The following is a 16,340-nucleotide window of genomic DNA, read 5'->3' as shown; positions in this document are numbered from 1 at the left end:
GGTGACAGTTCAAAGAACCAAGGTCCAGGGCAGACCTTGATGTCAGTACTAGGTAGCAGGTGACAGATATCGCAGGGAGGCAGTACAGCTCAGAATTTAGGCAGAATTTCTCACTGCTTCCTTCCTGTGTGGCATCAGGTACACAGAGTGAAATTAACCTCTCTGAGCTTGTGATATCAGGTACACAGAAGGAAGTTAACCTCTCTGAGCCTGTGGACTTTCAGGGACATGGAGCAAGGACTCAAGCACCGTTAAGTGACTCGTAAGGACTAAACACAGAGCAATCTGTGTGGATCGCCTCCAACATAATGCAGTAAGCCGATGCTAGGGTCCTTAACATCCCAGGTCACAAGCCTCTCCTGCTGTACTTTCCTAGTGCACGCCACAAATGCCTAGGGTTCCACACAGCCTCAGAAGGCCTTTTCTGGAGATTCCAGACTGATGAAGCAGGCATAGAGGAGTAGCTTCACTGTAAGCAACACATCTTTCATTTAACAAGCTAGTCACATGGATAAGGCTTTACTAACAACTCAAGAAAACCAGGATGTCATCAACACTCAACAGGGAAAAGAGGAGCAAGCTGGAAGCACAGGTCAACCTCCACAGACCAAGACCTAAACCCTAGAAAAAAGACTCACACTCCAGGCATCCAGAATTTCACAAGCCCAAAGAAGTCCTTAACTCCTCATCCCTAAAGCCAGCTGAACAGAGCAAAGAGGATGTCAAATGGGAGGTCTAATATCCATAGCAGAGAGAGAGAGAGAGAGAGAGAGAGAGAGAGAGAGAGAGAGAGAGAGAGAGAGAACACTGCATACTACTTCCCTAAGAACAGAATTTCCTAAATTCACATACCAGGACTGTGCTGTGCTGAAGGAAAAATCCAGCCCAGGGTTCCTGTGGGGTTAACATGTGCTGAGGAGGAGAAGGCAGCGTTGAGCAACACAGACAAGAACTTACTGGCAGGTTTTGTTTTGTTTTGGTTTTTGTTTTTCAAAGTTCCCTGTGAATTTTAACTTGTGCCCCACAAAGAGCCTCCTCTAAGTAGTTTCCTGACACCCCAGTACACATATCCACACACAGGGGTGGGGGGAAACACTGACGAAGCAAAGAGAGAAACAGATTAACAAATAAGTTCTTGAAAATGAAAATGATCTCAAATGACCCTGGGTCAACTATCAACCTAATGAATCAGCCCAGGAAAGGAAGGAAGCCAGCCATGCATCTCATCAAAGAAGATATCAATCCCAGAGAAATCACTTGCTGGAGTCACCCAGCCTTCAGTTTGGGGTTCACCACATGATCATTGGTTTTTGTTTTTGTTTTAAAAAGCTATTTTATCTCCAATGGCAGAGTAAAATAAGGTTGAATATGTTTGTGTAAGACAGGTTTGTATGCACAACAGGTATTGTCTGTTGGGACCTATCTATACAGCAATTCCTTAGTCCCTCTTGATTTTTCACACATCTTTTCCATCATAATTAGCAAAAAAACAAACAAACAAAAAAAAACCAAAAAACAAAAAACAAAAAAAAACCCCTAAACAACAACAACAAAAAACCCAGCGTTTCACACATGCGCACAATGTTCAAGTTTATTCACTTATACTGCACTGTCATTAGCTCATCTTGAACATGAAAGATAACACATATCTCACATGGAAAAGTATACATAGGTAGAGAGGTAGAGGCAGGAGGATCAGGAACCTTGGGTATAGCTAATGCCAGCTTGGACTGCATGAGATCCTGCCTCAGACAATACAAAGCGAATAAGGAATGCATCGCTCTGAAACCCAGGAGGAATCTAAGAAAGAGCACTGTAACAAAGCCAGAGAGAGGACTCTGGCACCAAAGGGCTGGGACAAACAGCCCCAGAGACAAACTGCAAATCTCAGCTGAAGTCCCAGTTCCTCTCAGGTACCCTCAGGTAAATGTAGGCACCGCTACCCATTCAGGCATGCTCCTCTCCTCCTTTGGGACAGCAATGGTCTAGAAAGTCTCTGCTGGGTTCTTCCAACTACTGTGGGCCTTCCTTGCGCAGAAGGGGCTACAGCTAGCGAGTTGAAGAAGCTCCAGGATGCTTTGGGGCAGAGAGCAAGTGAGGGGAGACAAGGTGCTGAAGAAGCCTCAAGGCCACAGGATGTTGTGGGTTAGGCAGTGAGAGAAAAAAAAAAAAATCAAAGAAAGCTGCCTAGAAGGGTAAACAACTGCTCATACTTAAAACAAGGCTTAACTGGAACATATGGTTCTCTCTCTCTCTCTCTCTCTCTCTCTCTCTCTCTCTCTCTCTCTCTCTCCTCCCACAAGGTAAGAAATCCAAAAATAGTTGAGGAGGTGTACCTCAAAGATTTTTCTTCAGAAAAATCCTGTCTTGCTCATCAAGCAAACCTGGGGCAGGAGAGAGGAAGAAAAACGAGTATTAAGTTCAAAGTCACAGAAACCAGGGGCCCGTTGGGAGAGCTCATGTAGCCCTCTCAATATGTTAAGGATAGGTTGTTTCAGTCCTGGCCGTCAAGCTCTGAAGCAAGTCGAAAACCAGCATTTCACACAAAGGCTCAGTGTGGAAGTTCACACACTTGAAGTTAGGCCAACACTACCCCTGGCTCATCCTGAAGGAATTCACATGGGAAAAAAAAATGAAGCACCTTCTAGAAGCAGCCGGGTGTGTGGGTCAGCATTCTCAAAGAGAGTTGGTAAACAAACAGATGGGGGGGGGGGGGTTTAAAGCTCCTCCCTAGATTAAAATATGTGAATTAAAAAGAGAATATTTTGCATCTATTAAATTACATGTTTTAAAAACCTAATAATTGTTGACATTGATGGGTGGTCAAACTGGCATGTCCTCCTGTCAACAGAGGGAGTGTAAACAACCCTATTTAAAGTAATTTGGCAATATGGGTCAAGAGTTATAAACTGTGGCCTTTGACTCAATAAGCCTTCTGCAGAGAATGTGTCCAAATGATTTCTAAGAAGAGAAAAGTTACATGCAGAGAGGTGAACACTCCCCCAAACCCAGGTTTAAAAGCAAACTGAAGTAACTTGAAGGCCAACTGGTTTTAAATATGATCTATCAGCTTCACCAACCATGACACACTGATAGAAATGAGCATTGTACAGTGCTTTAATACAAATAATGAAAGTTTAAGATATAAATATGATTGGATGAAAAACAGATGACAAATAATTCTCTAACTCCATTCCTATATAAGACAATTAAGCGTATCCACCTAAATCCCTAAAAAGGACTCAGGATATGGGAAACGGACAAACTCAGAAAGCATCAAAGGGCAAGTCAAAGAAAGCAATCTTGCTGGGCATGGTGGTACACACTCATAATCCCTGCCCCAGGGAGGCAGAGGCAAGAGTCTTTAGGGGTTCACTGGCCAGCCAATCTAACATAATTAGTGAGCTCCAGACCAATGAGACAAACTGTTTCAAAGAAAGTGATGGCATCCCTGAAGACAACTCTCTCAAGTTATCCTCTAACCTCTACACAGATACAGGAACATGGTCTCTAGTGAGGGAAAGCAGACGTGGTTAAGAGTGCAATCACACTTAGCCACGTCAGTTTATTGAGCCCTGCAGTGTACAAGTGGATCTAACAGTCTCTGATAGCCTCAACTGTGAGAGGTTCGGGCCTCCCCTTCCTACAGTGTTCAGCTAAGAGTAGAAAAACCCAGATCTGTATATGATCAGATGTTAACTGATTTGGGAACAAATGTTCATACAAAACCTCCCAGGGAGGTCTAGAAGCGATTTCAATACTCAAGCAACCCAAACTAAGCCTTTTTTCTGAAAGGTAACTGAGACCAGCCTCTGCTGTGGGTGCTTAAGGGCATAGATAAGTTTTGTTCCCTGTAAATTGGGGTGCAAGTGGAATTTCAGCCCATCCTAGAATCCCAACAGACTTCTGCCTGCACAAATTCAGACAGAGACAGGCAAACCAGGGGTGAGCATTTAACCTAAATACAGTACTAATGCCTAGCCAACCAATTCTGTGCCTCTGGGCACATACAATTTATCTCATAAACCTTCACCATTTTCACATCCATAAATGGGGACCTTCTGGGTCCTTTTCTCTAGGATCATGGAGGGGGGTAAACATAGAGCCCAGCAATTCTGGAGCCTTCTCCCTCTTGAGTAACTTTCCCCAATGTTCTCAGGTTCTAAGTCTCCTGATCGGGCTGATTTCCGTCACCCTCACTCCCAGATTTTACAGACCATGTACATATAACATATGGCAAGGGTATATACAGCAAAGGCAGACACACAGGTGAGAGTTCCACCTTTTCTGACATCAGAGTCACCTTGTGACTTCCAGAGGCACCCAATGTCTAGTCCTTCCCCGTATACTGGTATCTGATTATCAGGTCTGTATCCTGCTATTCTTAAAGCTGATTAAACTGTGTGCCTGGGCTGGAAAAGATCTAACTCATACAAAACAAAAGTGATTTCTCTCCAAACCTGCAGGGCCAGCAAGAGTGCAGGAGGCAGGAGTCCTTAATTTGTTTAGGCCACGGTTCAACAGCTGCTTTTGGACAGAGCCAGAGCTCTGTGGGTAACTGGCAAACGGCAAGAGATTCCCTGACTGCTCTCAAGCTATTGAGTCCAGTGACTTTTCTCTGAAGTGCTAAAGCAGGCCAGCGGAAGTGACATACCCACAGGGGGGCGAAGGGAGCACCTAACCAATGCTGGGGGTGACAAGGGTAGAATTTGGCCCCTGCATGCCCTGTTTTGTGCAGCTTCCAGGTCCTGCTGGGGTCACTGCAGTGCTTCGGTGTTGTAACACTCCACAGGAGACACCCTGCCTCTCCCTGTTCCATGGAAGAGGACAAGCCTGCCAAGGCTGGCTCTCTCAAGAGAGAACCAGGTGAGGGAAGGCTTGGTATTCCATCTTTAACACTCTCACCTGCTGGGAATTTCCTCTGGCAAGACTATCAAAGAACTGCTTCTCCTTTTATTCTTTGTCTCTCAGGAGTCCCCAGAAAATGCCCCTGAGCCTGTAACAGCCTGTTTTCTCACAGCTCTGGCAATATGTCAAGAATGTTTCCTGCACATGACCCATTGTCATGCCTGTATCTCTCATGGTACTATCAGGGCTAGGCTTATCCCACTTTCCAGATGAGGAAATCGAAGCCAAGAAAGTCAGGCTCCTTGTCCAAGGTCATACAGCAGGCTGGTATGGGTTCTAGAAGCTGGGCTCTAGCATTCAACCCTGGAGGGCCCTTGGGTATCTTCTTTTCTAGAGTCTTCCTTCCAGTCATAAAGCATTATTGAGATCCCTCTTTAATCCCAGGTGTAATGGTTAACATCAGTTGCTGATATAACAGAATCCATCGTCTTCCAGAGACAAACTTCCAGAATGTCTGTGAGAGAGTTTCTAGACTGGGTTAAGTCTAATAACTTAAGTAGTTTAAGTTTAAGAAGGAAGTCCCACTCTAAAGACGAGCAGAACCATGCCATTGGTCAGAATCCTGAACTAAATGAAACAGACAAAGCAAATAGAAGGCCAGTATTCACTGCTCTCTGAATTGCAAATACAATGTGACCAGCTACCTCATGCTCCTGCCTCCATGCTTTCCCCACCATGGAGAACCAAACTGTGAGGCAAAATAAACCCTCCCTTAGCTTTTGTTTGGTGTATTGTCACAGTAATGAAGGAGGAGGAGGAGGAGGAGGAGGAGGAGGAGGAGGAGGAGGAGGAGGAGGAGGAGGAGGAGAGGAAAGAAAAGAGAGGGGGAGGGAGGGAGGAAGGAAGGAAGGAAGGAAGGAAGGAAGGAAGGAAGGAAGGAAGGAAGGAAGGAAAAAAAAGAAGAAAGGAAGGAAAAAGTAACTTATATACCAGGCCAGGCAGGGGCTGGAGATACTCCATGGGAAGATGGGAAGAGATATATCCCATGTTCTCCAAGCTCACTAAACCCTAACTTTCACCCAGCAATCCCCGAGCAATGGGTGTCCTTGGAAAAGCCTCTCCCATCAGCATGGGCCTGGGCGGCTGCCTACTGGCAGAGAAATGCAGGATAAGCTTAGCCTATGGGGTCAAGGAGACCCGGTGCGAATGCCAGCTGCTCACTCACCTGCTGCTGGCCCTGATCTCATTGGCACGCTCTGAAAATCAAGGAAATACTAACTGAGAAACTGCCTGCAGAACTCTCCATATTCTGCAAAGAAGAGCTGAGCCCCAGTGCCGGAAGAGCAGTTTACAGCAGGGGCTGGCCATTTTTTCTTTAAGGGACAGAAACCTTTCTGACTCTATAGGGCACAAGCTCTCTGCCATGACTGGACTCTGACCCTGAAGCAACAAATCAACACAGACAAAACAGAGGAGAATGGGTATGGTTAGATTCTAATAAAACTTTATTTATAAATCAGGAAGCCTGCTAGTGTGCTGACCACTGTGCTGTGGTGGCTAAGAGGTGACAAGATGGGTCATATCAAAAAGCACCTAAGAACCTGCTCTTTACTGTCCTTCACTTCCAGTGAAAGTCCTTCACTGTCTCTACATTTGTCTCTGCATCTGTCAGCAGCAGAACTGACCTTCCATAAAAGGTCACAACCAGTACAGCATGCATGCCCCACCAAGTCTCCAAGAACAAGCACAGCATATCATAAATATTTCCAGACTTTTCACCCTCCAAGAAAGCTCTTCTAGAGCCTGGTGGGAACTTAATTTCTGCATCAAGGGCAAAGGAACACTTGAGTTCTCAGAGGCCACCTCAGTCAAGGAGTGCCCCAAGCCTCTGGGATGAAGGTAATGATGTCTGGAGGATTCTCTTGTATCAGGGGTTTCCAGTTCACCAATGTCTGTCCTAGGCTAGATCCTTTCTCTATCCCTCTGCCCCACCAGCCTACCCCCTGTTCATGTGTGTTTCTTTATAGGTGGGGATCAAACCAGGGCTACGTTCTCTACCACTAAGCTACTACGCCTTCTTGCTCACCTCCACCGCCATCTTCATCCTTCTCCACAACACAGAGACCTCAGGTGTGTGAAAAGTCACACCTCTTCCACCTTCTACTGAAAATCCTTTGCACTCTCTACACTCGGCCAGAAATTAAGTGGTCCCCTCAGAGTCTGGTTTCTGCTCACTTTTTCCTGCCGCCCTTCCTTCTAGCTCTCTCTCTCTCTCAGCACCTTAAGTCCAACAGCAAGCCCCTCTGTGTGCTGACCTGTTCCCTGTATCACACTCAGCACCTTGACTGGAATGGCATGGTTGCCCATCTAAGTTCTCTCCAGGCAGGAGATCCAGAATTTTCTCTGGGAAAGAATGTGATAAGTGGTTTCTGAATACAGCACAATGCTTGGCTTTAGTATGTGTTCAATGTCTACGATGCAGAACACCACATTCTGAAGTCTCCAGTAACTGCAAACAAGGACACTCTTATTGGGACTTTTTTTTTAACGGTGATCTCTGCCTCAGTTTCTGCATCTGCAGAGTGAAGAAAGACTCCAGAAGTGGGCTGACAGGAAGGAAGTACCTCAAAGCCAGTCCTGCAGAGGCCCTCCTAGATAAGTGTTCTTTCTCTCTATCTTTGGCCTGCTGATCTGGCTATCTGGGGACATCCATCCAGAAGGCTCCCTGGTGACAGGCTCTGCCACAAAGATCCTATCTACCACCAACGGAACTTCAAAGGCATCTTTATCTGTCAGGACCCACCTCAGGAAGGTGGATTCCTAAGAAACTTCTCCTGCTAAGCCTTTTATTCTGGGCCGACCAGGCACACCCGCCTGGCCTTATCTGTAGTGTCCCTAAACTGTTGTCTTTCCAGGAAGGGTGTCTCCTATCTACAGCCCTCCAGGAGGCAGAAGACCAGAAAGGCCATTGAAGCCTGGCCTCCAAGGCTGGAGTCTTGGCTACCTTGGGACAAATAAGGCCACTTTTTAGAGAATGTAGCTCCTGCAACTAGTAAACAGCAGTAATTAGGGCTGAGATGGAAATGAGGGAAGCCAGCAGAATGCCCACTTAGAATGGCTTCTCATAGCTAACGAAGTAGGAGGGTTGTGAAGAGGGGAGAATGGGGAAGGCTTCCAGGAAGAGCATTATTCTGCAAAAGGCGAAACTGCTGGAAACAGGAGACCCTTCCGAGAACCACTCACACTGGTTGGGGAGGATGGAAGCCATCGAAAGTGCGAAAGAGGAGGTGAACATGAGGGTCAGTGCAGCGAAATCCATTCCTTGCCTGGGAAGAAGCTCAGTAGGGGTCTTCTCTGGGAGCTGAGCAGGGGGCTGCCAGGGCTTGACACAATAGCCCAAGTGCTGACAACCTCACCTTCCTACCTTTTCTGTACAAGCGTGTGTGTGGAAGAGTCCAAAGTGGAACTTCGTGCCTCCTTTCCTAAGGGCTCTGTAGTACCAAGGGCTTCTCTAAGAGCAAATCTCACACCTCTTCACAGGCACATGCCCAGAGTCTAGAGCAGGGGTTCAGGAGTGTCTTCATAAACACACACTTCGTGCATCAACAGGATGAAAATGCTTAGAGGGAAGCATTCAAGAAACAATTAGCAGACGCACCGATTACTGTGGTTATATGTGTCTCCTCCATTCCCCTCCTCCTTCAGAGAGACACCAACACCTAGGCACACTCACTTCACCGCACTCCTACCAATCTTCAGTCTTAAAAACATGTGTGACAAGGGCATGAAAATGCTGGCCACACTAGATTCTGATCTTTGCCGTGATAACAAGTTATACAACCTCAGATTATTCACCGATGCCCTCAAGTGATGTCCTGTTTCCATAGTACCCAACTCCCAGTAAGCTACAAAGATGGTACTCACCCATTTGGGCTTGGTTCCACGGTACCCATACCTATTAGCTGATTACTGTTCCCACCAGGGAAACTGCAAACACTTCACTATGACGACACATGCCCATCATCCTAAAGATCCAAGCATACTCGCACTTTGCACTTGGGGGTCCCAAGTCTGTCGTTCATCTTGGCTCTGTGTCTTTCTTTCTCAAGCTAAGCCTCAGGCTTGCCAAAGTACAGCATAGTTTTGACAACAGCTGCCTTCCCCAAAAAACTGGATCAAATAAAACAGAAAGCAGGAAGCTTTCTAAAATTGGCACAAACGATTCTAAATGATTATATGAACATGAATTACAGCTCCCATGACCCTCAAATCAGTCACATCCATATACACCGTACAGTCCCAGCCACTCTGGTTTATATGTGCCCCGCTCCTGTTTGGGACACTCTGCTTTGATCAGTCAGCTGAAATCTTGGTGCCAGGAAATTAGACACCAGCGTCAAGATCTAAGAATGCATCTGTCCTTAGGTTGCACAAGCTGTCCCCTGCTCTGAGGTTTCAGCCTGAGGAACAAAAAACAGCAGAGCACTTGGAAATTGTGCCCCACACCCCATTTTCCTGAAAGCCCCTGTGAGACTGCCTGCATAAGTGCACCTGTGTGTGCAAACTTCTGGTCATAACAGCACCTCAGCAAAGTCACTAAAGTCAGTACACACTCTTGCACACCAGGGAGAATAAGAGGCTATGGGGCCCCTGGAGACATCACGCCCCAGCTCTCAATCTCCTTACCTGTAGAATGGGCACAGGGAAGCCCTGGTCTGTAGAAGCCACACCTAAAACCCAAATGTGAGAAGTTCATATCCAAGTGGTGCCTGTTTGCTCTTTCCAGTGCTGAGGAACAGAATGTAGATTCTGCCAAGCTCTGCAAATAACAGTCATTTGATAACTCTGAACCTAAGACTGTCCTAACTTCTAAGGTAGAGTCAGGCAGTGGTTTAAAAGTTCCTTAAAAAGTATTAAAACACCATAAGACTTGGCCAGTGATCCTATCTGATTGTCTACAAGGAAGAATGATGATAGTGATTGTGGTGATGGTGATGACGAGGAGGAGGAAGAGGAGGAGAAGATGAGGAGGGAGAGGGGGATGAGGAGGATGATAACAATATTTACTGTAATACCTGGGGCGTACAAGAGAGTTATTCTTCAAAAAAAAAAAAATCAACAGTAGAAGTAAACTTTTACTGACAGTTGGCACCATTGTGCGGTAAACCTATTTTCCATCATTTTGCAAATGGCCTGCAGGGGCCATCTTCCTTTCACTCTAGAAAACACAAGGTGGTCATGGAGTCCCCACCGTGCCAACCTCACCAAGTGGGAGGCAGAATAGGATTTGCAGAATAAGCCTACGGTAGCCCAGTGCTATCACTGGACTGGTCTAGACATGGGCTTGGATGGCACTGAGTACAGGTAGAGAAGAGGTCCCCATGACCACAGTCACAGCTGTAGTCACAGACGACGGCCTTAACATGTACAGCTCAGGATCCTCCTTCTGGGCTCAGGAGGGTAGCAATTGGAAGGCTCAGCCTGAAGCTGCTGGCTAAAGATGGGGCTTCCTTTGGGCATGGATGGATGCCTTTTTCCATTTCTCAGTGGCATGCTTTGGTTATGAATGAGATCAGTCATCCACACTAGCTGTAGCAAAAGAAGATAGACAGTGAGTAAATTCACAGCCTTGGAGCCGAGTAGCAGCTTCAAATTTAACTCTTGCATGAAATACCTAGATCCCTAGTACAAGGTACTAGGTGCCCTTAACTAGGTGTTATATCTGCCAAATGGAAACATTGCCAATAAAGACTGCGAGATACCACACCAGAGTTTCAGAAGCTCCCAAGGCTTAGTATGCTTAGTAACTTAAAACCCTGACCTAATAGCCTATTGCTATTTGTGAATTCTGCTTATGTCACTTGCAATGGAGACAAAGACATTTCCTATAGAAATCTTGACTTTAACCACTGGTGCTGCCTAAATGTCTTTGTTGGCCTGGGGGACCACGACAAAGGTGGCAGTAGGCTTTTTTCTCCTTGGGCTGTCTAAACATGACACCTCCCACTACCCCTATGCTGCCTTCTCTTGTTCAAACATCCCGAATGTCTCTGTATGTTCAATCAAGAGGGATGCTGGTCAGACTGGATGGGTCCATTTCACCTCACCTTCACGGCCTCTTTACAAACACTGACTCCAAATCCAGACTCGTTCAGAGACATCATATGGTTTAGCCAGGACACAGAGCGTTATGTCACCTCACCTCACTAAGCTCTAGAAGCATCATAAATTCCCACACAATTTGTTCCAGCCATTCTGAGTGTAAAACAGGAGAACCGGAGACCTGTGACCAGGAGTGACATCAGTGAAGGGATGAGTGAGCATATATTAAGTCCCAGTAAGAATTCAAGTGCCATATGAGACTCCCCAAGAAGAAGCCACACTCCAGCCAGAAACAGAAGCTCAGTCACTGTTACACGATGAAATCACTGTGCTCAGCAGGGCTCTAAGTCTTTACTTCTTAGCTAGGCATGTGAGATATAACTACAATCCTGGCACTTTTGCATTGGAAGCAGGAGGATGCCAGCCTGTCTAAGTAGCAAGATTTGGGCTCAACAAACAATATGAGGAAGAGAAAAGGACAGGGAGGCATGAGTAGCATCAGTGCCCTAGCCCTATGTGCTAACCTCAGAAGCATGACCAGCCAGCATCTGTGCCCTAGCCCTATGTGCTAACATCAAAGGCATGAGCAGCCAGCATCAATGTCCTATGTGCTATGTGAGGCAGATCACTCCCCACTTGGAGGAGAGTGAAAAAAGCAACACGAAAACAGGTGGATGCTGTCAGGTGTGGCAGCATATGCCTTTGACCCCAGCACTCAGGAGGCAGAGACAGGAGGATCTCTACATTTGAGGCCAACCTGGTTAACATACCAAACTCCAGGACAGTTGGGACTACTCCACAAACAAACAAGAAATAATAATTTAAAAAAAAAATTAAGCAAAAAGAAGTGAAGGAGGAGCAACAGCAGCAGGTAAATTATAAGCAAAGTCTGAGCCAGCACCACAAGCATCTACGTACTGCTTCAGCAAAACCTTGAGGTATCTCAAATTCAGACATTCCTAGCCTCCTCTCACTTCTAGGAATGATTCTCAGAGGCTATTCTAAAGCCCAGATGGAAGGCTAAGGGCAACAGCTGGTTAGTGTGACCCTACGGGAAAGTCTTCGGGTCCCTGGCAAGAACTGGTGCATGCCCTGTCTTCTGGTTTGCTTTTGTGCAGCACACATTGGTGGTCTTGCTTCCAGCCCCGAAGAACATTAAAGACCATTATTATTTCAGGCTTTGTATTTTGTCCACAGTCCTGCAGGCAACCCGCTTGACAACTTTTGCCTTTTTCTATGTGTGTCTTCAACCACTAAAATTGTACTGAGAAGAAGAGATGTAGGCAGCAACTTTGACTCATGTCACTAGAGTATAAATCCCACTCAATACACAAAAGAGGGAGAACACCTAGAAGCTCATGTAGAAATAGATTTACAACAGAACTTGTATTCATTAATCAAGCTATTTATTTATTTATTTATTTATTTATTTATTTATTTTTGAGAAAGGATCTCACTCTAGACTCTATGTAGACCAAGATAGCCTCAAACTCATAGAGATCCACCCGCTTCTGCTTCCTGCATGCTGGGATTAAAGATGTATGCCCAGATTTAAAAAAAAAAAAAAAAAAAAAAAAAAACAGACAAAGGGAAGGAGCTTTAGGTTTCAGTCCCAGGTCTGTAGCTGTGAGTTCGAGCTTCAATTTTCTCATTAGAAAGATGGAGGAGACAGTTTAGGAGAAATGTAGGCTGAGCTGCTGACACCATACCAATTGTTCAGTGCTAGAATAGTTTCCAGAACAGCGGCTGCCTCACAGGCAGTTCTTTCCTTTCTTTGCTCATTGAGAAAACGCAGACATACCCTGCTCACTGAAAAGAATAATCTAGAAAATGAAAGTGTGATTACTGAAAGGCATGACCTGGAGGCATATACAGCTGACTGGCTCCCAGCCACGTGACCTCACTGGGTTCCTCAGGTAAGCTTCTGTGACCTCTCTGCCAGCAGAAGCGCACAGTCTTCAACAGAGACAAAGGACTCAGCACAAAATAAGGCCCTAAGACAGAATGTTTAAAATAATTATCCACTTAATATTTTTCAAAGGCAGCTTTTCAAAATGCAAAGAAAGCATCAACTGCAATGCTTAAAGAAACCAGGGACCGGAAGGAGGGGAAGAACACAGTTCTTTAGCTGGGTGACCATTTTGCTGAATAAGCGGTAAAGACGCTGTTAATACAGCACGGAAGCTCCAGGAACTCAAAGGGCTTTAACAGACATGATCTCATTGCGATCTTTTTATTAGCTTCTAAGACAGGTTAACAGGTTCCTGCCTCTCTGCTGAGACAGGGAAACTGCAAGCTTTGTGGTCTCCCCGGACCTACTGAGGCCGGGCAGCTTGTCTGAGCTGCTTACACAGCACACACTACAATCTGTTTCTTTATCTTTGATCCCTCAAAAGCCGGGCAGCACAGGTGGAAATGCTTTTCCTTTGAAACTTGTTTAGTTGTTTTGTTTTTTAAATAAATTTGCTGCAGCAACACTAACTGAATCCTGTTTTTGTTGTTGTTGTTGTTGTTGTTGTTGTTGTTGTTTTGGGTTTTCTAAAGAATGGAGGAGAGTGAAGAGAGCCTTTGAGATCCACCCAGGACCTATCTGGCAGTCCCAAGGGCTTCCCAGACCATAGATAGGCAAACCAGTGTTCTTCTGGAGGCAAGCCAGGGTCAGGCATAGTTAAGGGAAGCAACTGTCAAAGGCGGGTGCTATTATCCCTGAGTTCCTCTATTTAATGCCTTTATTTCATCTGTTTGGTTCTGTGCTGGATATTGAACACAGGGCCTCATGCATGCTAGATAAATGTTATACCACTGAATTATACCCCTAGCCCTGCTAATTAATTTTGAAATGGCTTTTAGCTTATCCTACTGAGAATAACTATTTAGCCCTCATCTCAAGCCCATGCTGGGATCTTTTGATATCTATTATATGCCAGTCCTACATGGAGTACCCCTTTCTTTTTCACCATCTTAAGACCTGAATAAACCTAGGCCTACCCTGGGCTTCCTACCCAGGACTCACGGATCTACCCCTGAAGTGACTGCCAGGTTTTAGGACTCCTTTGTGAAAATTTCTGTGCAGGCAGCCCTATGGGATTTCAGAGTGCATGAGAGGGTAGAAGCATAATGAAGTAGATGCATCCTTGGGTGACACTTCTCTCTCTCTCTCTCTCAGGAAGTCCTAGTTCCCCATTCAGCCTACTAGGGTTTAGATTCTCAAACCATTGCTCAATGGAGTGAGATCATGTCTCTGCGGTACTATACAGACTGTTCAAGTGCTGGGTGGGCAGGAGCCCATCTTGACTCCATAGTCCCTGAGAATGCTGCTCCCCTGTGACAATGTATACTGGAGAGGAACTAGAACCCCAAGACAAGTCCTGATGGTGGGTTTGTACCCTAAGAACTTATAAGAAGATAGCTAGAAGGTCTTCCAGGGCAGGATCCTGTGGGCTGATTGATGGCTGTCTTTTCCTGGTCCATCTTTAGTCCTCTCTTCCTGAGTGACTACTGCCTGTCCCCTCCCCTTCCTCCCGCAGTCAGCTCTTCTCTGGAGGGCTCCTTAAGCAAATTATGTGTATGCATGGTGACCCTGTCTGTCCCTGGAACTCACTTTAGAAAACTGCCACCCCAGGCTTTATCAGTGATAATGTGAAACAATTACAAGAGTCTGAGGCTCCAAGTTTGGCCCCACTAGGTAACTGTGCTTACATTCCCCATAAGGCACTACAGCTTTGTGGCTATAAAGCCTGCTGCTAATGGCACCCATGAGTCAGGTCTTAGTCTTTCCCTGTGTACAAAGCGCCAACAAGAACAGCATGCCACTCCAGGTTGACTCAGTTACCGCAGGACACATTTGACACCTGATATTGATGAGGTACTTTCTCCTGTTAGTGCTCATGCTTCCAAGCTGAGAGCTGGCATCCCAATCAGTCAGAAGGAGACTAGATCAGGTCAGTAGGAGCATCAGATGAAAGGCTGGAATTAGGGGGTTGTTTAAGAGACAGTTCAGTTGCTGAAACATTTTCCACATAGTCATAGTGACCTGAGAGTTTAGATGCCCAGAACACAAGTAAAAAGCCTGGCATGGTAGCATATGTCTATAATCTCTTTGCTGGGAGGTGGAAACAGGAGAATCCAGGTTCACCAAGATACTCTTTGTCAAAGAATAAATAAAGTTTGCAGGTGGGTGGATGCAGGGTGGGGCGTATAGAGAAAACTGACTCAACTGTTAAGAGAGCTCACTGGTCTTTTGGAGAACTGCAGTTAAGTCACCAGGAACCAAGTTCAAGCCGCTTACAATTGCCTGTAACTCTAGCTCCAGGAGATCCAGGGCCTCTACCTCTGTGGGCACCTGGACTCATACACACATGCCAACACACATAAAAACACATAAAATTAAAAATATTAAAAGCAACTTGTTGGAGAGTGTGTCTCTCTGTCTCTGTCTCTCTCTGTCTCTCTCTGTCTCTCTTTGTCTCTCTCTGTCTCTGTCTCTGTCTCTGTCTCTCTCTCTCTCTCTCTCTCTCTCTCTCTCTCTCTCTCTCTCTAGATAGCCCTAGCTTTCATGGATATAACTCACTATGTAGACCAGCTCACCTTGAACACAAAGAGATCCACCTGCTTCTTGAGTGCTGGAATTAAAGGTGTGAGCTACCATGCCTAGTCTTAAAAAAAATCTTTAAAAGGGGAGAAAAGAGATTGCAGAAGATGCTCAACAAAACCTCCAACATCTCCGCACAAATGGGCACCCATATGTACGTGTATACATACACACATACACAAAATCTATGTCAGAAAGGCTCAATACAGTCCCTGACACTGAACAAGCACTCAGTCAGTAAGAGCTCCAGTTATATAGCAAGAAGGAAAATCCATGTCTTATGGCCTAAAGCTTTTCCAGGAATTCAGCCATCAGAGAGGTAGGATTGGCTAAGGCTAGAGTAAGTACAGTGTCTTTGGCCAGTGACTAAGGCGGCCAGTGAATCTACCCACCCGGGCAGGGCTAGCTTGGGTTGGTGCCTTGGCTGGCCCACACTCCGGGTGATGCATTTTCCCGTAAGTCTTGCTGTGTAAGTCCAGGGCTAGCACTGTTCTCCGTTCCCTGGGGTCTGACATTGGTCAATAATGAGAGATGCTTCTGAAAACAGGCAGAGAATGCCAGGGTCCTGGAAACTGTATGTGGAAAGAAAGATTAGACAGAGCCAGGGAGGAAAGGACAGATTCATAGGTACAAGTCATTTCCCAAAAGCCATTCCCTGTTGATTTAGCTATTCGAGGTGTGAGGATTACAGGGCAGGTCTACACGCCAGGCTGAGTTCTGGGATGGAAGCCAATGTCAATGAAGATGAGGTCTGAAGAGAGAGAACAGAAGCAAAGGGGCTGGATGGAGCAGTGACAGT

The 16,340-nt window shown here is 45.9% G+C and overlaps 1 protein-coding gene across 12 annotated transcripts in view; it reads right to left on the bottom strand.

Annotated features, from left to right (window-relative positions):
* Positions 1-16,340, bottom strand: part of LOC117718444 (uncharacterized) — a 209,133-nt gene that overhangs the window by 81,689 nt on the left and 111,104 nt on the right. The window contains exon 3 of one of the 12 annotated variants that reach the window (XR_013103309.1): positions 2,337-2,384. The exons of the other annotated variants lie outside the window; for them this stretch is intronic. The gene's annotated coding sequence lies outside the window, so the exon portion shown is untranslated. The remainder of the gene's footprint in view (positions 1-2,336; positions 2,385-16,340) is intronic. 12 annotated transcript variants of the gene reach the window in all.

Source organism: Arvicanthis niloticus, chromosome 13 (genome assembly GCF_011762505.2).
Source record: "Arvicanthis niloticus isolate mArvNil1 chromosome 13, mArvNil1.pat.X, whole genome shotgun sequence".
Classification (NCBI taxonomy): Eukaryota; Metazoa; Chordata; class Mammalia; order Rodentia; family Muridae; genus Arvicanthis; species Arvicanthis niloticus.
The sequence above is the reverse complement of the archived record's forward strand: the minus strand, read 5'-3'. Positions and strand labels throughout refer to the sequence as shown.